Source organism: Megascapheus bottae, chromosome 17 (assembly GCF_031878675.1).
Source record: "Megascapheus bottae isolate mThoBot1 chromosome 17, mThoBot2.hap1, whole genome shotgun sequence".
NCBI classification, from domain to species: Eukaryota; Metazoa; Chordata; class Mammalia; order Rodentia; family Geomyidae; genus Megascapheus; species Megascapheus bottae.
Genome location: NC_143525.1, coordinates 28809811 through 28823723, shown reverse-complemented (window position 1 = coordinate 28823723; position 13913 = coordinate 28809811). Strand labels below are relative to the sequence as shown.

At 49.5% G+C, this 13913-nt stretch overlaps 1 protein-coding gene across 2 annotated transcripts in view; it reads right to left on the bottom strand.

Moving 5' to 3' along the window:
* Slc6a4 (solute carrier family 6 member 4) overlaps window positions 1-13658 on the bottom strand; it is a 38970-nt gene extending 25312 nt beyond the window's left edge. Inside the window, exon 1 of one of the 2 annotated variants that reach the window (XM_090350514.1) lies at window positions 13560-13658. The gene's annotated coding sequence lies outside the window, so the exon portion shown is untranslated. Of the gene's footprint in view, window positions 1-536; window positions 616-13559 lie in introns of those variants that run through there. The other variant, XM_090350513.1, reaches the window with a different exon arrangement.
* Window positions 13659-13913: the final 255 nt, after the last annotated feature.

The window sequence follows — 13913 nt, the reverse complement described above, 5'->3', positions numbered from 1 at the left end:
CAGGATTACACCTGTTACCTGTGAGCCAGTCTGTTTGCTGGAGGAGAGTCCATAAAAAAAAATGTCAATTAAACCTTTCACCTAAACCAGGTGTCAAAAGAATACTCAAGTCATTTGGGAAGAAAACTATAAACCCAAAATAGACCACAGGTCACCAAGTCGTACAAACTCTACTAAAGGACAAGTAAGAACGTGTTTAAGAACACATTGAGAAACTCCCTTCAGAGGCTCACGGGGCAGTGTCACAACACGAGTGTCCCCGAGCGCCCTACCCTGGACACTATGCTGGGAAACAAGTTTCTGCCTGCATACAGCGACAGTCCTCTGTCACCTAACCTGAACCCCCAAGTTAGAGTTTACAACAACGACAGCTATGAGCTAAACAGGTTAGAAGTGAAAGTCCCCCTTTATAAGGCACCTCCCCAGCGGTCCCAGCTGTGTCCAGTCTACATGTACCCTCCTCTGCAGACCCCACCCCACTCCAACCCCACTGTCCCCCCTCCCACCAGCTGCTTTTGTGGTAAGCCACATGTTACCGTGCTGGTGATGGGCCGGGGCACACATCTGCAGAGCCTGAAGAAGCTTGTAGACCACTGCAGCCGGCCTGCCTGGTAGCCCTGCCCTACATGTCCCCGGGGAAAGGGCTGGGTTCCGGCTGCAGGGCTCTCATTTCATGGTCCCAGGCTTGGGTTTGGAGAAGGCTGCTCTGCTCTCCTCTGGACAGAGTGCTGGGATTTCTACACGTGGAGAAGAAATCTGAGCCCTTTCGGACTTTAAACCTATGACCTGTTGTTATAAACTTGCAGGTGGCTATGAGTTTCCAGCTCAGTTCTTCTGGGCTTTAAGTTTTTAAACTTTTGAAAACAGTTGAGGAATTGAAACATGTCTGTCCTTATTTAAGATCACAGGGGCACATTGGCAGAGACCACCACCCCTCAATCCCCAATAACAGGCTCGCCCATTTGAGCCTTTCAGAGACTCAAACTTCACTTTACATATAGAAATGTGAAAACAAAAACATGGTCAGGGGTTGAAGACATAGCTCAGCAGTTGCCTAGCTTCTGTGAAACCCTGGATTGAATCCTTTCCCAACAAATCACAAACAAAAACAAGACTAAGTGGAAAAACCAGAACACAAAAATGGGATCTTCACACTCTTGACCATGAATATAATAAATATTATGATTAGATATGAACACCAGGAAGATGATGGGGTTTATTTCATTCTTTTCTCACATAAAGTGGAAAAATATAAACCTTTTTTTTGGTTATGTTTCGCCAGTCCTAGAGCTTGAACTCAGGGCCTGGGCACTGTCCTTGGACACGTTTTGCTCAAGGCTAGTGCTCTGTCCCTTGAGCCACAGTGCCACTTCCAGCTTTTTCTGTGTATATGGTTCTAGAGTATCGAACCCAGGGCTTCATGCATGATAGGTGAGCACTCTACCACTAGACCATGCTCCCAGCCTGGAAATAAAAACTTCAAAAGGATTGAAGCCAAAATAACTGCAACCACAGACATAAATCAGCTCTATATCATGTACACACACCCAAGGGAGGTTCTGGGTCCTACCTTGGTCAGCTATTTGACCCCTAACACCTGCAAACCCAAGAATACAAGGATAGGAGTTTGTGACCCAGCAATCTAGTTCTCACCGAGAGCCGTCCTCTAGCCTCTCCCTGCTCCCCACTTCCTTGGTACCTCAGCTGCTGGTGACAGACCTTCCTTCTCCTTCGCTCCCTTCCTGTGCTGGGAACTGAACCAAGGGCTTGCACGTGCAGCCAAGTGCTCTCCCACTGAGCACCCAGCAAGCTACAATCAAGCCAAGGGTTTTTTGTTTTTTGGTTTTTTTTTTGAAAGAGAAGAAGCCAAAGGAAGAGAAAAGGAGAGAGGGATAAGAGTTGGGGAGAGGGAGAACAAATGAGCAAGAGACAGAGACAGGGAGAAGCCAGGATGTCAACATATTTAACTACAAAACTAAGTGAAACCTAAATGTGGCAGTGTCTGGTTGTGCCGAGACCCTGTACTCCCTCTGCCAAAATACGTAATACTGAAAAACAGGAGGCCACAGTTTGTAGGGACTGAGAGCTTCCCCGACAGCTTGTCTGTGACCCAGCCCCTTCCTTTGCTCTTTCTCCCTCTCCCCAAATGTCCTGTAAGATACTTCCCACATTCCCCACTACCTCGTTCCTCCCATTTCCAGGGAGAGGGGAAAGACAGCCCATCCCAAAGCTACACCCTAGGGAGGGGAGGAAACGTCAGCCAGGGCCTGACTCATTCTCCTCCCCTCAGGAGCTGAATTGTTCTAGATTTCATTTATTTTCTCTCTTGGGGCTTCCTGCAGAGAGGAAGAAAGCAAGTGTGGGTTGGTGGGTTTGGTGTGGTAGGGGGAGTAGAGCAATGTGTATTTCCCAAAGTTCTCAGAGTTTCAGGGACTCCCTCCCCCACCTGATTTCCTGGCAACTAAGATGAACAACTCCTGAAAGGATAATATACTATTCTCTATTTTTGTTCTGAGCCATTACTAAGGTCTGGTTTCTTAAACTATCCCCCAGCACTTTTAACTTGTCTTTAAAAAATTATGGAGGAGGGCAGGGGCTGGTGGCTTATGCTTATGATCCTGGCTACTCAGGAGACAGAGGTGTGAGAATCAAAAGTTCAAAGCCAGCTCAAGGCAGGAAAGTCTGTGAAACATCACCAATTAATTAACCAGCAAAGCGCTGAAGGTGGAGCTGTCACAAGTGATAAAGTGATAGCCTTGACTGAAAAAAAAACATATAGTGCCCAGGAGCTGAGTTCAAGCCCCAGTACCAGCACAGAAGAAATAAAATTAAGCCTGTTACAAGCATCCCTCAGGTAACCCATGTCAGGTTGCCTCTCCAAGATTTGATGTCTCTCTGCGCCCCATCCTTGGTTACAGGTTACAGCCTCTCAAAACCATAGAACAGGCATCTGACTGATGCCTGCCTTTCTCCAACTCACTCTCTGCTTCTCCTGGTTAAAGGAAATCTCTCAGAACTCTTCAGGCCAGGAGGGACCTGCAGGGTCCTGCCTGGCACCCTGACTTCTTTCCCATTTTCCTGATTCCACAGCATTGTCCCTGGGATTTTTCCAGAGCCCAGCAAGCTGGCCCAGGCACACACAAGTACAGGCTGTTAAGAAGGTGGATTTCTGAGCATTTGCTCTTGAAACCTTGCTTCTAGCAAAGATATTTTTATCCTGCTGGATAGAAAGATGACAATGAGGTCAATTTTACAACAGTCACCTTCCCTATGCAGTCTTTGAGTTTTGTCTGTATCTAGGGGAAGAAAAAAACCCTGGAAGCCTGCCTTAGCACCTTGCGTGTTGTCTAAGGCTAAGCAAGTGGCAGGTGTGTGTCATGCCACGTACCCCAGCTGTGCTTGGGGGTGACAGCTGGAGGACTCCCAGTGTCACATACCCGAGGGGTAGCATGGAGGTAGAGCTGTCCCCTCACTCTTTCCTCTGAGCCAATTCTTTCCACTCCCATTCCCCTAAGAAAAACAGGATTGTTTGGGGGCTGGGATCTTCCAGTGAGAGGGAGATGGCCTCCTGCATGACGTGTCCTCATACTGCAGAAAAATAAATGTTGCTATTTAAACTTCGATCAAATCTCCATTCCTCTTTCCACAAAGTTTTCTGTAGCCAGGGGAACCAGAATCTGAACAAGCAAGAAGTAATTACAACGATTAGTCACAAACTGCACAGCCATTTAGAAATGCCCATGACTCTACTAGAGTGATGCCGGAATCAGCACGTGTCCAAGTCAAGACACTATAGAACTGTGTGCATTTTGACACCAGGTCCCGAGATCAAAGTGAGTTCGCTTCTCAAGTACTCCATCTCCACTTTCAGAAAGAAAGGAAAAAAAACAAACACGAAAATCCCAGCACGGAGGAGGGATTGAGCCCTGAGATAAGATTAATTACAGGTCATCAAGCCAAGTGGTAATTTACATTTCTGAGCAGAAGCGGGAGTCTAAAGTTCCTCACATGTACCGAGGGTGACAAGAATTCTGCAACTCTGCTACAATAGTCTTGATGTGCTTCTCATCCAAGCTGCTAGCCCACCGCAGCAAGGCACAAACCCAGCAAAGCTACCTCTTGTCCTCTGTTTTAAAGTTGGGCTCTGTTGCTGTCTCTGTGGAGTTCACAGTACATGGCCAAACTCTGAGGCATACTCAGACAAGGAGGACCTTGTTGAACGTGGGGTTCCCACCAACTCATGTGTGTGGACACCCCACCCTTCTACCTTCAAAGCCTCAATTCCATAGCACGGGACCTGTCACAGGTTCAAGAGCTTCCTTGATTGCTCCTCATCACAGGTCACGAGGACCCTATGTTTCTTGGAGCGATGGGAGACATCGCAAGATAGCAAGGAGAGGGGGAGAGAGGATCAACTTTGTTCTCATAGCTATCCCCTTATCCCCTTATGCAAAGGATTCCTTGTGTGAGGGAAAAGAAAAGTGGGATAAAAAATTGAAGGCAGTTTACAAGGAAAAAAAAGTCTCAGTTCACAACTTTCCTGGCCAGCTTCTCTTGTGTCGAGGGCAAGCTGGAGGAGCAGGCACCCTGGATGGGTGCAGATCACGCCCAAGGCTGGCAAAAGCACAATGGATTACTTAGGCCTTAATAAAAGAGAAATGGATTTGGCATGAATAGGCATGAGCAGTCCTCGTCCAGAGAGAATAAACAGCCAAGCCTGTACGACAAGACTTCTGGGGTACACACCGCAGAGCTCTCCTGGCTGTCTCCGATTCCAGATCCAAGTCGCTTCATGACTGGACAACTTTGGGCAAGCTGCTTAACATCTCCGAGCCTCCAATTCTAAGAGAAAATTATTTTAAAAAAAATCACTAACCCCTGCCTCTTGTGGGAGTTAAATAAGAGCCTGACAGATGCTGAACTCCAATGTTTAACACGTGGAAAACACCAATAAAATAACACGAGTCACTTCAACATCACTATACACAGAATGGGCGCGTTCTGCTCCTACACCATTCTCCCTCCCGTCGGGGAGGCGGGGCCCACAGGACTTGCAATTTAAGTGACTTGTGGCCAGCTGAGCCTGAAGCCTCATTGGCTTTATGCCTTTCAGTCAGAGTATTGAAGACACCAGTAAACCATGGACCCCTAAGTGCTTTTCTCCCAGAGATTAGAGTTCAATTCATGGGGAGCCCATACATTAGCTTTTTCTTGGTGGGGGGGTGTACTAGAGTTAGAACTCAGGGCCTCAGCCTGCTGCACAGGCATTCTTACCACTGAGCCATGTTAGTTTTTAGTTTTTTGGGTTTTTATAATATATAAGTTTTCACTTCCTCCTGGGATAAGCTGCATGTGCCACCTTGTCCGGCTGTCCCGTAGGAAGGGGTCTCACAAACTTTTCTGCCTAGGCTGGTTTGAACTACAGTGCTCCCAGTATCAGCCTGCCAAATGGCTAGGATTACAGGTATAAGCCATGAGCATCCAGCTTTCAAACAAGCATTCCAGGGCAAGTGGAGAATTTGCTAGAACATGCTAGAACATTCCCATCCTAGATCCTTTGAGGCCTGTCTCAAGTTTTTCTACTTCCTCTTACCATTACAGCCCCGGGCTAGGATCTTCCTAGGCGAGGGATAATTGTGTCATATATCATTGATTTTCACATGACCCTACTTATGTCACCCTGGATGCAGTGGCCACGACTTACACATCTCTATGTACCAATTTTTGCTTGCATTTGTGTGTGTATGTGTGGAGAGGTGTGACATGGGGCTTGAACTCAGGGCCTGGGCTCTGCCTCTAAGCACTTTCTGCTATCACTTTGAGCCAAAGTGCCACTTCTGTTCTTGTAGACAGGCATATGCACTGCACAGATCAGCCTGGAAGCCTGTCCTGGGTTAGGCCAGAAACAGTCCTTTCCTGTCAACCAACCCAGGCCCAGGTGAGGAGCATTCTTCCTCCTCAGGTAAGTCAGCAGGGGCCAGGAGCCATCATGAAGATGGGGAGCTGGAGAGCTGTCCCCGCAGTGATTTTAACAGACTATGGGCTAGGGCTGGGAGTTTGGCCTAGTGGTTAAAGTCCTTGCCTAGCATGCATGAAGACCCGGGTTCGATTCCTCGGTACCACATACATAGAAAAAAAAAAAGCCGGAAGTGGTGCTGAGGCTCAAGTGGTAGAGCTGTAGCCTTGAGAGAGTCCAAGGACAGTGCTCAGGCCCTGAGCTCAAGCCCAGAACTGGCAACAACAACAACAACAAAAAACAAAAACAAAAAACAGACTATGGGCTAGAAAAAACTGACAAGTTGAGGATTAGAAAATGAACCCAGGCTGGGTGCTGTAGGCTCACAACTGTCATCGTAGCTACTTCAAAGGATCATGGTTTGAGGCCTGTGAGACCCATCTCTAACCACCAAAAAAGCTAGATGTGGAGCTGTGGCTCAAGTGTTAGAGCTCCAACCTTGAGCACAGAAGCTCAGGGACAACGCCCAGGCTCCCAATTCAAGGCACAGAACCTGTACAGAAAAGAGAGGGAGAAAGGAGAGGAAAAAGAGGAGAGAGGAGGAAGCAGGGAAGTAAAGAAGGGGAAAAAAGAAGCAAAGGAGGGAGGGAGGGAGAGGGAGGGCATGGAACTGTTCCTGGAATATGGTCTGGGGACAAAGTGGGCCTATATGAATTGGTAACAGGAAGCCACAGGCATTTTTGAAATTGCACGTTTGGCCTGGATTTGATGTCACCTCCACCTGACCTCTGTCCTTCTGATTAATGACTTCTGATTTATGAGTATGTGTGTTTAACCAGCTTGTAGAAAATCCACAGTCTAGCTGGGCGTGGTGGCTCACACCTGTCATCCAAGCTACTCAGGAGGCTAAGAGCTGAGGATCACAGTTCAAAGCCAGCCCAGGCACTATGAAGATGGAAAGACCCTGAGACTCTTATCTCCAGTTAACCACTGGAAAACAGGAAGTGGGGTTGTGGCTCAGCCTTGAGCTGAAGAGCTCAGGGACAATGCTCAGGGCCCAGGCCCAGAGTCCAAGTCCCACAACAAAACAAAAACAGACTCCTTCCTCAGATCCGAGCTTCTTTCTGGCACTAGCTGTGTTCGGGTTCAGCATACCGGCAATAAACTCCTTTATCCTGTCTGTAAAAAGTAGTCTCGATCTTAGTTGGGCTGTGCTGCTGTGCCAGGAAGCACAGGAAGGGAAACAGGCCAGTTGTGTGCCTGGGAATATTTACTACCCTCACAAGGAAATACTGGAACTGAAAGCATCTTTTACTTTCTTGCGATGTGCTAGGGACTACACCCAGGGCCTTTCACAGGCGAGAGGAACCTGCTACCGAGCCCTGCACCCCAGTCCCGGCTGTTACCTTGTAAACACTCCTTTGTCATTGTGGTAATGCATATGATGCCCTAAACAGATAAATGTACAACACAAGTGGACATGTTGAAACATAGCTGCTTACTCAGTTGTGGTGAGTTATACATGTAATCCCAGCACTCAGTAGGCAGGAACTGTGAGTTCAAGACCAGCCTGGCCTAATAAGACCCTATCTTAAAACAAAAGAGAAACAGTGTTTTCTTAACACAAGTACATTATAAAATTACTTATTTGTGAAATAGACATTAGATATGCAAAGGGACCCCAACAAAGGAAAGGAAAACTTGCCCTAGGGCCTGTAATCCTAGTTGGAGGATTGCGGTTCAAAGTCAGCCAATGCAGGAAAGTCCATAAGACTCACTCCAGAAAGCTGGAAGTAGCATTGTGGCTAAAGTGGTAGAGTGTTTGCGTAGGCCCTGAGTTCAAGCCCCATGACAAAAAAAAAAAAAAAAAAACCTGGCCAGGGGGAAGGAAAACTTGCCTGAGACCCCTGGACAAGGACAAGCAAGCCAGGAGGAAGGGATTTGAAGTGAATCTGAGGCATTTGATCCGATCCAGGTGTGGCAGGAGGTAGAGAAAAGGACATGGAGACCATCTAGGCCCAGGTCTTTAGCCACTCAGTGCATGATGATTACAGTGTTGTTGCTTAGCCAGTGGAGGTTTATAGCAGGAGGATCAGTGTTTGAGGCTAGCCAGGGAAAAAACTTCCTAAAATTCCAATTCAGCAATAAGAAGCTGGGCTTGCCGGGCACTCCCCGTAGCTTAAGCCTAGAATCCTAGCTACTCAGGAGGCTGATATCTGAGAATTGTGGTTCAAAGCCAGCCTGGGCACTAAGATACTAAGGTCCTTGTGACTCTTATCTCCAATTAATCACTAGAAAAACAGGAAGTGGGGTTGTAGCTCAAGGGGTAGGGCTGTAGCTTTAGGCTGAAGAGCTTAGGGACAGTGTCCAGGCCTAGGGATAGGGCGGTGGCCTTGAACTGAAGAACTCAGGGACAGGGCCCATGTCCAGAGTTCAAAGCCCCACAAACCACAAAAAAAAAAAAAAAGCTGGCCTTGATGGCGTTTACTTACCACCCAAGCTATGACAGAGGCACCTGTAGGAGGATGGTACCCCAGGCCAGCCAGGAGGCAAAAAGTGAGACCCTATTATTAAAAATAATGAAAGCAGGCCAGGCGAGGTGGCTCATGCCTGTAACCCTAACTACTCAGGAGGGTAAGATCTGAGGACTGAGATTCAAAGCCAGCCTCAGCACTAAAGACCATGAGACTTAACAATTAACCATAAGAAAACTGGAAGAGGTACTGTGGCTCCAGGGGTAAGGTGGTAGCCTTGAGCTGAAGAGCTCAGGGACAGTGCCCAGGCCCCAAGTTCAAGTCCTATAACAAAAAATAATGAAAACAAAAAGAGCTGAAGGGGGAGGAGTGCCTAGCAAGCACAAAGCCCTGAGTTCAAATCCCAGTGCTGCAATAAATTAAAATGAAAAATGAGCCAGAAATTCTGAAATATGCCTTTCCATGAGCCATACAGTTGGGGGAACATGGGCAAAAACTCAGCTCGTCCTCCCCACCACTCCCATCCCATCAGCTCTGCCCTCCTGCAGCCCAAGACACACGGCTGACCCCTTAGCGCCACAGCTTCAGAAAATAACCCCAGTAGAACCTGCGTAGGATGGCCGAGATGTGGAGTTAGAGTTCTAGACACGAACTGTATGTTGGATAATGGATCAGTTGTGTCCCCAGTATGCTAACGGGCAGTGGTGACAAGAGGATGCCCCTATTTTTAGGAGGCACACAGGGAAGTCATCAGTGATGAGGAACCTGGATGTCGTTAAACTGTCCAAGCTGTCACCCAAAAAAGCACATAAAATATGCTGTATAATCACATTCATGACCTCATCTATTCCAGCCATCTGTCACATTTTATCTGTCCCATCTGCAAACCTTAGATGTCTGTATGATTAAAGAGCACAACCTGCAGGGGGCCGGGAGTTTGGCCTAGTGGTTAAAGTGCTTGCCTAGCATGCATGAAGACCCGGGTTCGATTTCTTGGCACCACATACATAGAAAAAAGCCAGAAGTGGTGCTGAGGCTCAAGTGGTAGAGCTCTAGCCTTGAGAAAGTCCAAGAACAGTGTTCAGGCCCTGAGCTCAAGCCCAGGACTGGCAAAAAAAAAAGAGAGCACAACCTGTGCTGCGCCCCCCCCCCCCCCCCCCGCTAAACATTTACAGTGGGTCAACTTCTCATTTCATTTTTCTAAAATCCTGGAAGCCAGGCGCTGATGGCTCACAGTTGTCATCCTAGCTATTCAAGAGGATTGAGATCTGAGGAGGATCCCAAGTTAGTCTGGGGCAGGAAAGCTGATGAGTCTGGGATCACTAGTTAACCAGCAAAAAGCCAGAAGTAGAGCTGTGGCTTAAGCAAAGGGGCCCAAGCCCCGAGTTCAATCCCCCATATCAGCACACACATGCACATGCACATGCACACATGAAAAACATGAAGAAACAGAAGTCAGGCCAGTCAGCCCATGAGCCAGCTCCTTTCTTCCAAACACAGCGACAAGAGTTTCAAGGCTGTTAGGACCACCGCTACCCGGGGAGAGCAAAGTCGACAGGAACTCCAAATTCTAGACCCTGCTGCAGCCTGAGAGTCACAGGCACAAGCCGCCATGCTCCATCTCCAGGCTTTCAGTCCCCCACTCCCCGATTCTAGGGCATTTCATTAAAGGGGCTGTGGCTCTCAGGACCCCAAGTGTTACCTGCCAGTGCCTGAGATCTTGGGCTTTACCTCCATGTTAATCAAGGTGCAGTCCAGGGGATTCTGGGATGGATGGAGGGCCATTCAGTCATGGAGCCAAATAGCCTTGTATACTAACTACCCAGAGGACCTTTTGGTTCCCTTGGGAAACAACAAGGGTGCCACCACCCTGACAGGTCCCAGGGGAGCTGAGGGAAAGATGAGAATAAAGACTCCTCACTGTCCTTATCTCTACTCATTCAGTCACCTTGTTAAGACACAGGGCTAGGAGAACAGCTGCTCAGTGTAAACGTGTGTTAACATTCAGTAAATGTGCATTTATCTTCCTAGTCACCAGAGCTTAGAAAAAAAGAAAAGGACCGGTTGGCTAGCAAGAATGTCCCCTGTGGAGATACACCCCCAGACCCATGTTTCCCAACAAGGAGTTTCAAGGAGGAGCTCTGCCTGGACGTAAGAGGGCCTTTTGGCTCCTGGAGGTCTGTGCCTGCCCTACAAGCAGGATAACTTTCATTGCTTCCACAGAAGCAGCGATTCCATGGGTCTTGATGAGGGACTGAGAAGGGAAATGAGCTGCAGCCCAAATCCATTTGCCTGCAAAACGCCCCACTTTGGGGCACCAGGCAAGTCAGGGGAAGAGCAGGGCCCCCCTTGGCTGGGTGTGAATGAAGCACAGGCACAGGTGTCTGTGTGCTGCCCAAGACCCTGGAGAGGCTAGACCCTCAGGCGTCATTACAGCTTGGATGAGTTTCACACTGGGCTGGCTTTGAATTGTGTCCTTAGAGCCCAGCCTCTTCATAGCTGGGATTGCAGGCGTGACCCACTGCCACTTTCCTCTCTCTCCCCATCTTGGACTTTTTTTTTTTTGGCCAGTTCTGGGCCTGTAACTCAGGGCCAAGCACTGTCCTTGGGCTTTCTCAAGGCTAGAGCTCTACCACTTGAGCCACAGCACCATTTCTGGCTTTTTTCTATGTATGTGGTACCAAGGAATCCAACCTGGGTCTTCATCCATGCTAGGCAAGCACTCTACCACTAAGACAAACTCCTGGCCCCATCTTGGGCTTTCTTTAAACGGTCAATCCCACCATCACAAGCTGGTGAGGGCTTGGCCACCCCTCCACCCTGTCTCCTCATCTTTGCAACTGAGAATCATGAGACCCAGAAGAGTTGATAGGTTCCTTTGAGTAGTTAAGGTCCCGGTTGCCCTCTCAAAATAAAAAAAATGACAGGCCATGCGGCATCTTAAGGAGTCAAGTCATCACCACATCCTGTTGATTCAGGGAGCCAAAGGAAAGCACGACTTCTTCAGACTCCAGGCATTCCTGTGGCTCTCCAACTACAAGACTCCAAGGGAAAGGAGAAACTGCCATGAAATGGCTTCACTTGTGGAATTAACGTGTGTTCCCCTTGGGTGAGGATATCCAGAGGAGTTTATGAGCCTGACTTAGAGAGAGCCCAATCCACATGCCTCCCTCCTTCCCTCCCCCAAGCCACCTTCCATCTGGGATATTTGCCCAGGCCTCTCCACGTTTCAACAAAATGCTGGGATGAGGAGGAAATGTGGCTTAGTGGTAGAGAGCTTGCCTATTGTGCATGAAGCCCTGGGATTGATTCCTCAGTGCCACATACACAGAGAACGCTGGAAGCGTTGCTGTAGAGTGCTGGCTTTGAGTAGAAGCAGCTCAGGAACAGTGCCCAGGTCCTGAGTTCAAGCCCCTGGACTGGCAAAAAAAAAAAAAAGAGTACTGGGATGACTCTTAAAAAAATCCCCCAAAGAGGCATGCATTCTGAGGTCTTGCAGATGCCACTAAAATAGCAGCATTATTCTAACCCTTGCCCCTTTCTTGGTATATATATATTTCTTAAACCAGGTGCCTGGAGATGGAAAGAAATGGGTTTACATCAGGGCTGAGAACTTTCTCTGGAATGTCCCAGACAGACCACCGCCAGTGTGTATGAGAGAGAGAGAGAGAGAGCTGGCACTGGGGCTTGAACTCAGGGCTTGGGTGCAGTTCCTTCATTTTGTCCACCCTCTTCCCCACCAAGGCTGGCACTCTACCACTTGAGCCACACCTCCACTTCCAGTTTCCTGCCGGTTCACTAGCTGTAAAGGGTCTCAGGGACTTTCCTGCAGGGCTGGCTTCAAACTGTAACCCTAGGCTCTTCAGTGGCATGAGCCACCAGCACCTGGCTGTTTGTAGGCCACTGTGAAGTGTTGCAATAGACTCTTCCTCTGGTTTGGTGGAAAGAAACTATGCTTAAGTCAGTGATAGGGTGTGGTTTTTTTTTTTTTTTTTTTTTTTGGTATGCACAAGGCTTTACATTCAATTTCGCAATTAAAAGAAAAACCTCAGTATAGGTACTGGAACTGCAGGAGACCTCACCCATCCTCCTTGTTGGAAATGCCCGACCCCTCCCTGGCCTGCAGGAAGTCACAAAGGCAAGTGGGAGACAGAGTCGGAGCTGCCTGGATCCATCAAACCACTTGCCCAGACTCTGAAGGCCACTGAGCTCCTTCCTGCTTCATTAAACACAAATCCCAAGGTAGCCTTCCTAAGACATGTCTCCTACATAACGGAAGGCGAAATACATTAAATATTTGATCCCGTCTTACTATGATGAGAGCCAGCAGGCTCATAAATAATCCATTGACCTGGTTCACTTTTTCTGGACACAACTGATCATAAAAATGCATACACACAAGCGTCTGTTGGTATTTACCTCTTAGAAATTCCTCAGACCTTCCTCACCCCCCTCCCCCCCCAAAAAAACCCCAGGAAAAGACAAGGTTCAATATGCAAACGCCACTGCGCCACTCGCCCTGTGTTTCAGGGCTCCTGCGCTCTGGAGAGCAGCTTTCAAAGCCTCCCGTCAATTCTGGATGGGCTGAGGGGCATTGGAGACAACCCAAGCGCACGGAGCCTCGGCCACTGACGATCCCTCCGGATAATCTGGGTATGTGTGTCAAGCAGAATTCACTCCGCTCACACCCGCGCCTCTGCAGGAAGCCACCTGGCTGGCGAAGGCAACCGAGATCGAGCGACAAACCCTGGCTAGAGACTAAAGCAACTTTTGCCCAAGTGCAAGCCAGCAGCTCCGCTGGAAACCTTTCTTTACCGAGTCCTCCCTCTGGTCCTGGGGGCTCTGGCAAAGTCCCCCCCTCCTTACCCTGGCGCAACAAAAGGAACCCTCCAAAGCGCGCCGAGCCCCGAGCGCCCCAGGCTCCCCATCCGCCGCGGGGCTGCTGCGGCTCCGGCTCTTTACGCACAGCCCGGGCGGGCGCCGGAGGCAGAGGTGGGAGTTGTCGCCGGCGGCCCGGGATCTCAGCGACGGCTACCCTGCGAGACGGGGAGAGAGGGAGGGAGGCGGGCGGGCAGGGTGGGGATCTGCAAAGGCGCGCGGGGTTAGAAGCGAGAAGGACGGGGACCCACCTGCGGCGGGGCGTGGGGAGGCGCCCCGACGGCCGCGGCGTGTGCGGAGCCGGCGCCCGCCGCGCCGCGCCCCGCTATTTGTACTCTCGGCCCCTCACATGGCCTGATCTCTAGATAGCGGCCGCCAAAGAGCTCTTCAAGATTTTTTTGCGTCACTCGAGTCTAATAAACTTTAGTTTCCGTGCGGCCGCAGCTCGGGCGGTGCGTGGGGCGCGGGCAGGGGGACACGCGTGCCCCGGGTGGTGCAAGCCCCCCCCCCCCCGGCGCGCACACGCACACACTGCCGCGGCACACCGGCGGGGCGGGGCGCAGGACCCCACTTTCCTGCCCTTGAACTGGGGTGGGGGTGGGAAT